Raw genomic sequence first — 8196 nt, 5'->3', positions numbered from 1 at the left:
ATATACATATATATATAGAAGAAACTATATATATATATATATATATATATATATGTATTATATATATACATATAAAACTATTCTTGATTCTTGATTCTTGATATAGTTATCTATAAATATTTGCTCTAGATGCAATCCAGGATTGTGGGAGTTGAACACATCCCTAACATATTAGACTGATAATATGCCGTAGTTTACACTAACCCCTCACAATCAATTCTTACTTCACTATCACTTTAGAAAGCCGCAATATTGTTCTAACTCGTCGTCTTGCTACACGTGTAAATTTAAACAAAAACGAAACACAGCTAGCAAGAAACAATATTTACTAGCTTTTCTCTTTTACACTTCACGTTGCTTTCGATTTGTTCTAAATCACCTACAATAAAAAGATCTGGTTGGAAAGCTCAACATTTGTCGAAGAATTTTTTCAGTCACCGAGTTAACAACCCGAATTAACATTTTAAAAGAACATTTACTGCACTGAAGTAAAAAAAAAAGCGGTGGACCGAAAGCCTTTATAAATAGTGATTTATTGGGAAAGTAAAAAAATATGCCACCATTATTTTGGGAACATTCTTAATTGTTGAGCACGTAACGCTATCGTTTGTAGTTTCATTACGAGAAAAGGTGGCGTCGACGTTGTGCCCGAAAGATGACCATAAAAATACGTCATCAAGAACGTGCAGCTCAAGATCAAAGCGAACGCGCCTCAGAGATAAAACAGAAAGAAAAGAACAGCAACGCAGATGCTTCGTCACGGAAACCACGAAACCGGTGGGGGCGGGGCGCCTGCGCAGTGGGAGAGCGTGATGTCACCGCCATAGTGTCGAGTGCAAAAGGAAGACGTCGCGCGCTGCCTCCGGCGCGTCAGTTTGCTTTTTGGACTTTATCTGTGCTGGTTGTGTGCTCCGTACGATGGACCGTGAGGCGACCACGTCTACGCCTCGACATCGGCAGCAGCGTCTACACCTACGGCGGCTACCGAATACAATACCGGCAGAAACAACTTTTAAATGTGTAGAAGCATTGCTCGAAAACATTTCACCCGCGGACTATAATGCCATTCGCATTCCTACACGTAAGCAGTCTTAAATTCCTCAGACGTGTTTTCTTCCCCACAGATTCGGTGCTTCTCGGTAATAGAAAACTGGGTTGTTTGGGGTTTGTGTGTGTGATAGGTGGGCCTATTTTAGAACGCACCCATTTGGGGCTAACTTAGAATGTGCTTCAGTATGTGGATGACTGTTGGAAAGGGTGCCGTACCGAACGGATACCCGTATCAAATCTACACCCGTATTGAACGGGTGCCCGGCCAAACGGGTGCCCGTATCAAGCCAGTGCCCGTATCAAATGGGTGCCAGATTCAAACGGGTGCCCGATTCAACCGGGTGCCCGCGTCAAACGGGTGCCCGCATCAAACGGGTACTCCTATGCGGATACCAGGTCGTCTATACTTCTTGCGCAGGAGTTGCGGTAACGCCAGAAAGACGCAGAGATCTGGTTGGCTCTGATTGAAGGATAGTGGGCAAACCTCAAAGTGAGCTGCCTTGAGGACTACCTCCTCCCAACTGTAAAGAAAAAAAAAACATTTGAAATTCAAATGGGTGGCAAACTGGTCGACCTGTTTGAATCAAACGGGTGGCAAACTTGTCGATCCGTTTGGATCAAACGCGATTATGGGATGCGGGTACCGGTTTGAAACGGGACCCGTTTGAAACGATGCCCGTTTGATACGGGTGCTTGTTCGATACGGGTGCCCGTTCGACCGAGCACGTGACCACACATTTGAACGCGCCATTCAGATAGGCAAATTATTCGCTAGCCATAAATGGGTCTCGCCTGGAAGGTTGGTTATTTTAAGCTTTTGTAAGAAGTCCCGAAACTCGTAAGCCTATTTATGACAGCGAGGAAATACGTTCGGCGTTCTGACGTCACCACAACCCCTGCAAACGAAGCAGACAAACTTGCGCTCCACATTCATCGGGTGCCCGTATCAAACGTGTAGAAGTATTACAGGGACACTGACACCTCCCATATTTTTCTTTTTCATTTTTTGGCAGGCGACTTATTATGGTTTCGGAATACTACCGAATTATTATTTTGCCACAGAGTCACGTACTTTTTCAATCAAGTAAAAAAACGCAACTGTTCGAAACCGAAACCGCCGCACCGCACGAAAACGTGGAGAGGAGAGAGTGAGTGGCGGAAGTCGCGTGGCTACACCCGACCGCGCGATTTTTTTTTTTCGCGCGCAGCAGGCAAAATGCGTTGCGAGATCCGTTCGCCGTGCGATTCCTTTGCACTTATGTTTATTCCGCTCGCTGTTCTGTACGTCAAGATGAGTTCTTTTGCACATTTAAAGGTGTACTCCGCCGATTTCTTCATGGTCCCCGATTTGCTTTAAATTTTGCTAAACTCGCCAAACAACATCGCCAAAATAGTATCCCAAATATTAGGTCGAAATAATTTTTTTTCACGAAGTTATTGAATTTACAATTTTGGTCCTCACCGTGTTTTTCAAACTGAAAGTCTCTACTGGCAACAATGAAAAAGTGACGTCATTGGAAGTGCAGGGGTTCACTCTTTGGACTGTAGAATTTGTTCCCAACTGATTCGAAGCAGTTTCATGGTGTCAAATGAATGCTTTGGAAGCTCGCTCCAGTCCCCGCGCTCCAGCACGGAACAAATAATTGGCATATTCTATTTTTTAGACTACTCGCCCGACTGGCAAGCTGAACTTCCAGTGACGTCACGGCCCTGAAAAGGGCGGGTATATTTGAATGTCTGTTTTTGCATCATTTTCATTTGCCGATTTCGCAATAACTATTATGAATTTCACGATATTAAATAGCATTCCAGAAAGGGTAAAGGCCTGGGAGTCAGAAACTATAGTTAGTTGAGGTAGCTCAAAAATCGGCGGAGTACACCTTTAACTGCTGACAATTAGTCGTGAGTGCCCGTGGTTAATTCCCGTAATCGGCTCCGAAAAGAACACTTCCACGATGCTGCGTGAAGAGCTGCCTCACATGTCCTGCATCTGAAAATGGCATTGTGCGGTAGAGGCGTCAAACATGAAATCCCATTCGATTTAGTTCAGCGACGTATCGTCCACAACAATTGCTTTTTTCAGTAATAATTGCACAAAAAATGTAAACATCGCAAATTGTTCGGAAAAAAGAAATGGTACGCCCACATTAGGAATTGAGCCCGTGCCCGCTGCGTGTGAAGCGGACGTCTTTCCACTGAGCTACTGAAGGAACTCCTTCGTTTGTAGTAATGCAGTCGGTCGACTGTATGTCTGGAAAGTTTGCTGGCGATTTCCCCCGTGTACATGCACTGCCGGCTTGAAGTCGGGCAGCACCACGAATTGGCCACATCCGCACCTAGTAAAGAAACCGTACGCGTGCGTATTCAACTCCAAGTACGCACTTCGTGCTTGACGTTTGAGCGAGCGATGTCTTCAGCCACGAGAAGGGACGACGGCTCGGCGACGTCTTCGTGCAATCGGCTTGCTGGTCGGGCGTGTCGTACGGGATGAATATCAATTCTTTTAATCGGTTTAAAATTTTTCTTTCGAAGAAAGACAGAGTTCACCGGTGCCGTGAACGACAATTTTGAAGTAGAGGTCCCACGCCCGTCGTCCGCTGCCACCCGCGTGTCCCACGAAACATGAAACGACGCCATATTGAAAATTATTCAGTGAACCCACAGAATGTTTCCAGTTTTCTGTGCAACCTTTTTTTCGATAAACGTATTTGCAGCTTTATGGAAGCCAGAAAAAATGGGTTTCATTTTTTTTTGTTATTTTTAGTATTGACTGTGTGCTTTCAATGACCAACGACTTTGATTAAATTTGGTGGTCATGTCTAAACTAGAGAACGGCCCGTGACCACGGAAAAGAAAGCGAGTGCGACTCCAACCGGCCAGTTTACGATCGGCGCTTTTCGGGCGGTAAGAAACCGAATTTCGAGCCGCAAACTCTGTTCTGGGTATTTGGGCTCTCATATGTCTCGTACAACTAAAAACCTCGGCGAGCATAAATACCCTGCCAGTGTCCCTGTAAACGTGTACCCGTATCAAACCTTTTTCTTTCCGTATCAAACTGATACGTGTATTAAACGGGTATCCGTGTCCCATCATAACCTGAACGGGTCGGCTAGTTTGTAACCTGTTCGAATTTTAAGCGGTTTATTCATTAGGGTAGGTAGAAAGAAACCGAGCTTGAGATTCTCCAACCCTCAGGGAACGTACGCGTGATTTGAATACCTGGAAAACATCCCCGTACCGATGAGAAAAGAAAACGGGATTAATTGTGTGGTTCCGAGAAAAATGGGTCTCGCAGGTAGTTTTCTGGGGGCTTCGCCCGGGGGTTATTACAAAATGAAGATGAAGACAAAAATTTCCTTTCCGTGAAGCTTGTTTTTTTTTCTTCTTCTTATTCAAGAACACCTTCAACCGGTTTCTTTTTGGTGTATCCGATTTTGACAAGACCGGCTCGGGGGCAGACCTGCACGGCAGTTTTTACGAGTGTTTAAATTACTCGTAATATGTTACTATTTGGAGTGATATTGTAACAACCTGAATATATTTTGTTACAAAGTAAACACGAGAGTGACCTGATTAGTTAATAAAGCACTAAGAGTACTTGGAGCAATTACCATGCCCCATTCTTAGTGACGCTCTTTGTACAAGGTTCCTACCGAATAATCTTTAACCCAAATCTCGAACAGAAGGCTGGTTCACAAAACTTGATAGATTGAGAAGAGACGTAGTTGCTAGTTGAGAAATTCCCGTCCAGTAATGAGCAGCACGAAAGTCACGTTTTTAAACGTGCACAAGAATGTGTCGTTTTGAAAATCAGAAGTAATCAAAGAAGTGACTGTCGAGTAACGGCCAATTTACTTTTCTTCTCGGGTAATCGAGTAATATAATTGATGTAATCGGTTAATTTTTTTTCCCAGTCATGTGTACAAGACCGCTTGGGGGGGTGGGGGGGTTATATTTCGGATTTATTGGCATGAATCGAAAACACGGAACCCTAACTGGAAACAAGAAACACAATTCTAACGAAAAATGTCCCACTTTTCTTTCTGAAGTTTTTCTTCTCTTTCTCCTTCCCCGATCTAAAGGCTTCGTGGCTTGGACACCCTTTTTAATGTTTTCTTTTTAGCTGAATTTCCTTCTCCCGTAAAAACATACAAACTAACAAACAAACAAACGAAAAACAATAGAACACACTACAGTCGACTGTTGAGCCAGTTGGTTTTGGACCTTAAAATACATTTGAGCGCTCAAAAAAAAAAAAAAAAAAAAAAAAAAAAGGACACAAGGACACAAAGCGCACTGTGGTGTCTGATCCTCGTCTTTGTGTCTGCGTGTCTTGAGCGCTAAAATGTATTCCAAGCAACAAAACGCAGTTAAATCCGTTTATCTTTATTGTAGTGCTTAGCCACTCGATCGAGTCGCCTCTTTTGAAAATGCTTTCCATCACGCGTGGATGCTTTTTTGGCTAGTTGAGTTTTTTTTAAATTTTACTCAGGGTTATTAGCTGTCAGAGACGGCGGACCTTATTGCGTTTCCTGCGCCCTGTTTTATATTTTTATTTTTCACTGTTTGATACGTGGCTAGAATTTTCTGACATGGCCTTCCTGGACAAGTGACAGCGTCTAAATACAGGTGCCGTAACTAGAATAAAACGCGAAAAAAAAGATAGAAACCGGCAGTCGACGTATCAACTAAGACATGTATGAAGCTTTCGAATACCCGGTATTTGTGAGTTTTTTTCGGGATGGAAAGAAACTTTAAATTACTTTATTTTCATTGGGCTTTAGTTTTTATGTACCGGGTGTTCCTGCGGAAACTTTCAAGCTCCCCTAAAATTGGGGAAACAATATTTTCGAGAACAAACTGAGAGGCTCGGCGGACGCTAGGTATATAAACAAAGACAAGATATTAAGTAGCAATATGTTGAGGTTAAACTGCCTAATTGACTTTTTATTGACTGTAAATAAACGCAAGGTTCCGACTGGAAACTAGCTGAGCGTCATCTAAAATTCCCCAGTCGGTCAATTGTAGAAAACTTGAAATACGTAGCACTCATGGGGTGCTCTGAAGTTACCATTCCTGCAGGAAGCGCAGGGCCAGCGATGCCAAAAAAGCGAATAAGGATAACATCGACGTTCACGCATCACCGGTGTGGCTGTTACACCAGTGGTATGTTTCGGCGCACCCTGGCGCTCCCCACTAGCTTCAGGCCGTCCTAAAAATGACCGATATGGAAGTTTTTGATGATACTCGGAATATTTCTAACGAGATCTATATGTTTATTTTCACTATTCAAGAGGTAATTGGTAAATTTAACTTAATTATTTTGCTTATTACTATGTTTTATTTTTCTGCAATCTTCGACGTCCGCCGTGTCTGACAGTTTATTACCCCCAAAATTTACTTTGTTTTTGAATCCCCTCTGCTTCTTGAAATTTTTTCGAAAAGCATAGTTTATAATATTTTGTTCTGTTCTAACCTATATTATTGCTATTTAGTTTGGGGAACAACCACGTGAACGAATTCTCAAACGGTACACTTGTTGCACAAAAACAACTACAACAGTAAGGACCATTCGCAATATTCCATTTCAATCGCATATATTTTGACATATTCTGAAATTTTCGAATCATTAATGTCCATAATTTTATACTGAAGACTTAGTATTAGCCTAAAGATAGATGGCATAAGGAATATAACCTTTTCAATAACTCTCTGTTGTCTCTAAATTAAAATTAATGTATACCCTACCGGTGCCCCAGGTGCTGGGAGGTGATCATGCAAACATTAGGCACAAAATCTCTAAAACAAAACATCCCTCATTTACTAAATATTTTCGATACATTGGGATTGCAACAAAATGTCGATAAGTGAAATTCTATCATTATTTTCTAGTGATGTTTTCAAATATTAGTGGCATTTACTTGCTTTGTGTATGATCTCTGCTGATTTTTTTTTGTGAGTTTTGTATATTACTTTTTCCGTATATGTTTTTTTTCTGCTGTGCTTCCGTCGCTGTGGACTGTAGGTTGTCAAGGACACGTCAAACCGCGTATCTTAAAGGTTATGTTTGAAGCATTACGATGACGATCTAACGTGCCAACAATTTGTGACAACGTTTTGATAACATGGTAAATCTGATTGTTCCATACATCGGTCTATTCGACCAAGTGAGGAATAATAGTGATTGTGGGAATTGCAGACGCTTAAAAAACCAAAACGGCTGTTTAAGATCGCTGTCACCGGGGGTGGGTTTCAGTGGCATGTGTATAAGGACAGTATAATATGACGTACTTCCGGTTCAAACTCTCACAATAAACCGCCTTTGGCGGTCCGACACCCATAGACCCTTTTTCACAAGGATGCCGCTTCTCAAAGGTTTTTGAGATGGTGATGTATGAACGCTTGTACTCATATTTTAAACAAAACATTTCACCTTTGCAACACGGATTCCTCAGGGGCAGATCAGTGGAGACGAACTTAGCTGCTTTCCTCGGTCATAGTGGTCCTGCAGTATGCAACCGTGGTCAGGTGGACACAGTCTACTTTGACATGACCAAGGCTTTCGATAAGGTTGACCACCAGATACTCTTGTTGAAATTAAAAGAATACGGACTATGCACTTTGTATTGCGCATGGTTTGAAAGTTACCTTTCAAATCGCCAAAATTATGTTAGATTTTTAAATTATGTGTCGGAGACATTTGCATCTTTATCTGGAGTACCCCAAGGTTCTAACCTTGGACCACTCCTGTTTTTGATATTTGTTAACGATCTACCATCTTCTATCAGAAACTCGAAAGTGTTAATGTTCGCCGATGACTTTAAACTTTTCCGTGTTGTTGACAATGCAAATGACTGTATTCAGATACGAAATGACATCCGCTCCGTTGAAAATTGGTGCTTAAAAAATAGGCTTCAACTGAATCCAAAAAAAGACGGTAGTAATGTCCCTTACCAGGAAGAAGGGGAGCATAGTCTTCGACTACACTATATTTGAAGAGAAAGTGGTGCGGGTTGTCTATGTACGGGATCTTGGTGTCTTTGTGGACTCGAGATTGAATTTTCGCCTCCACGTCTCTCGCATTGTTGGCCAAGGACTTCGGCAACTGGGTGTAATCTCGCGGATGACGAAAAAATTTCGTCGCTC

This window comes from Ixodes scapularis, unplaced genomic scaffold (assembly GCF_016920785.2).
Source record: "Ixodes scapularis isolate PalLabHiFi unplaced genomic scaffold, ASM1692078v2 PGA_scaffold6__148_contigs__length_123643588, whole genome shotgun sequence".
Taxonomy (NCBI): Eukaryota; Metazoa; Arthropoda; class Arachnida; order Ixodida; family Ixodidae; genus Ixodes; species Ixodes scapularis.
This window is presented reverse-complemented; position numbering follows the sequence as displayed.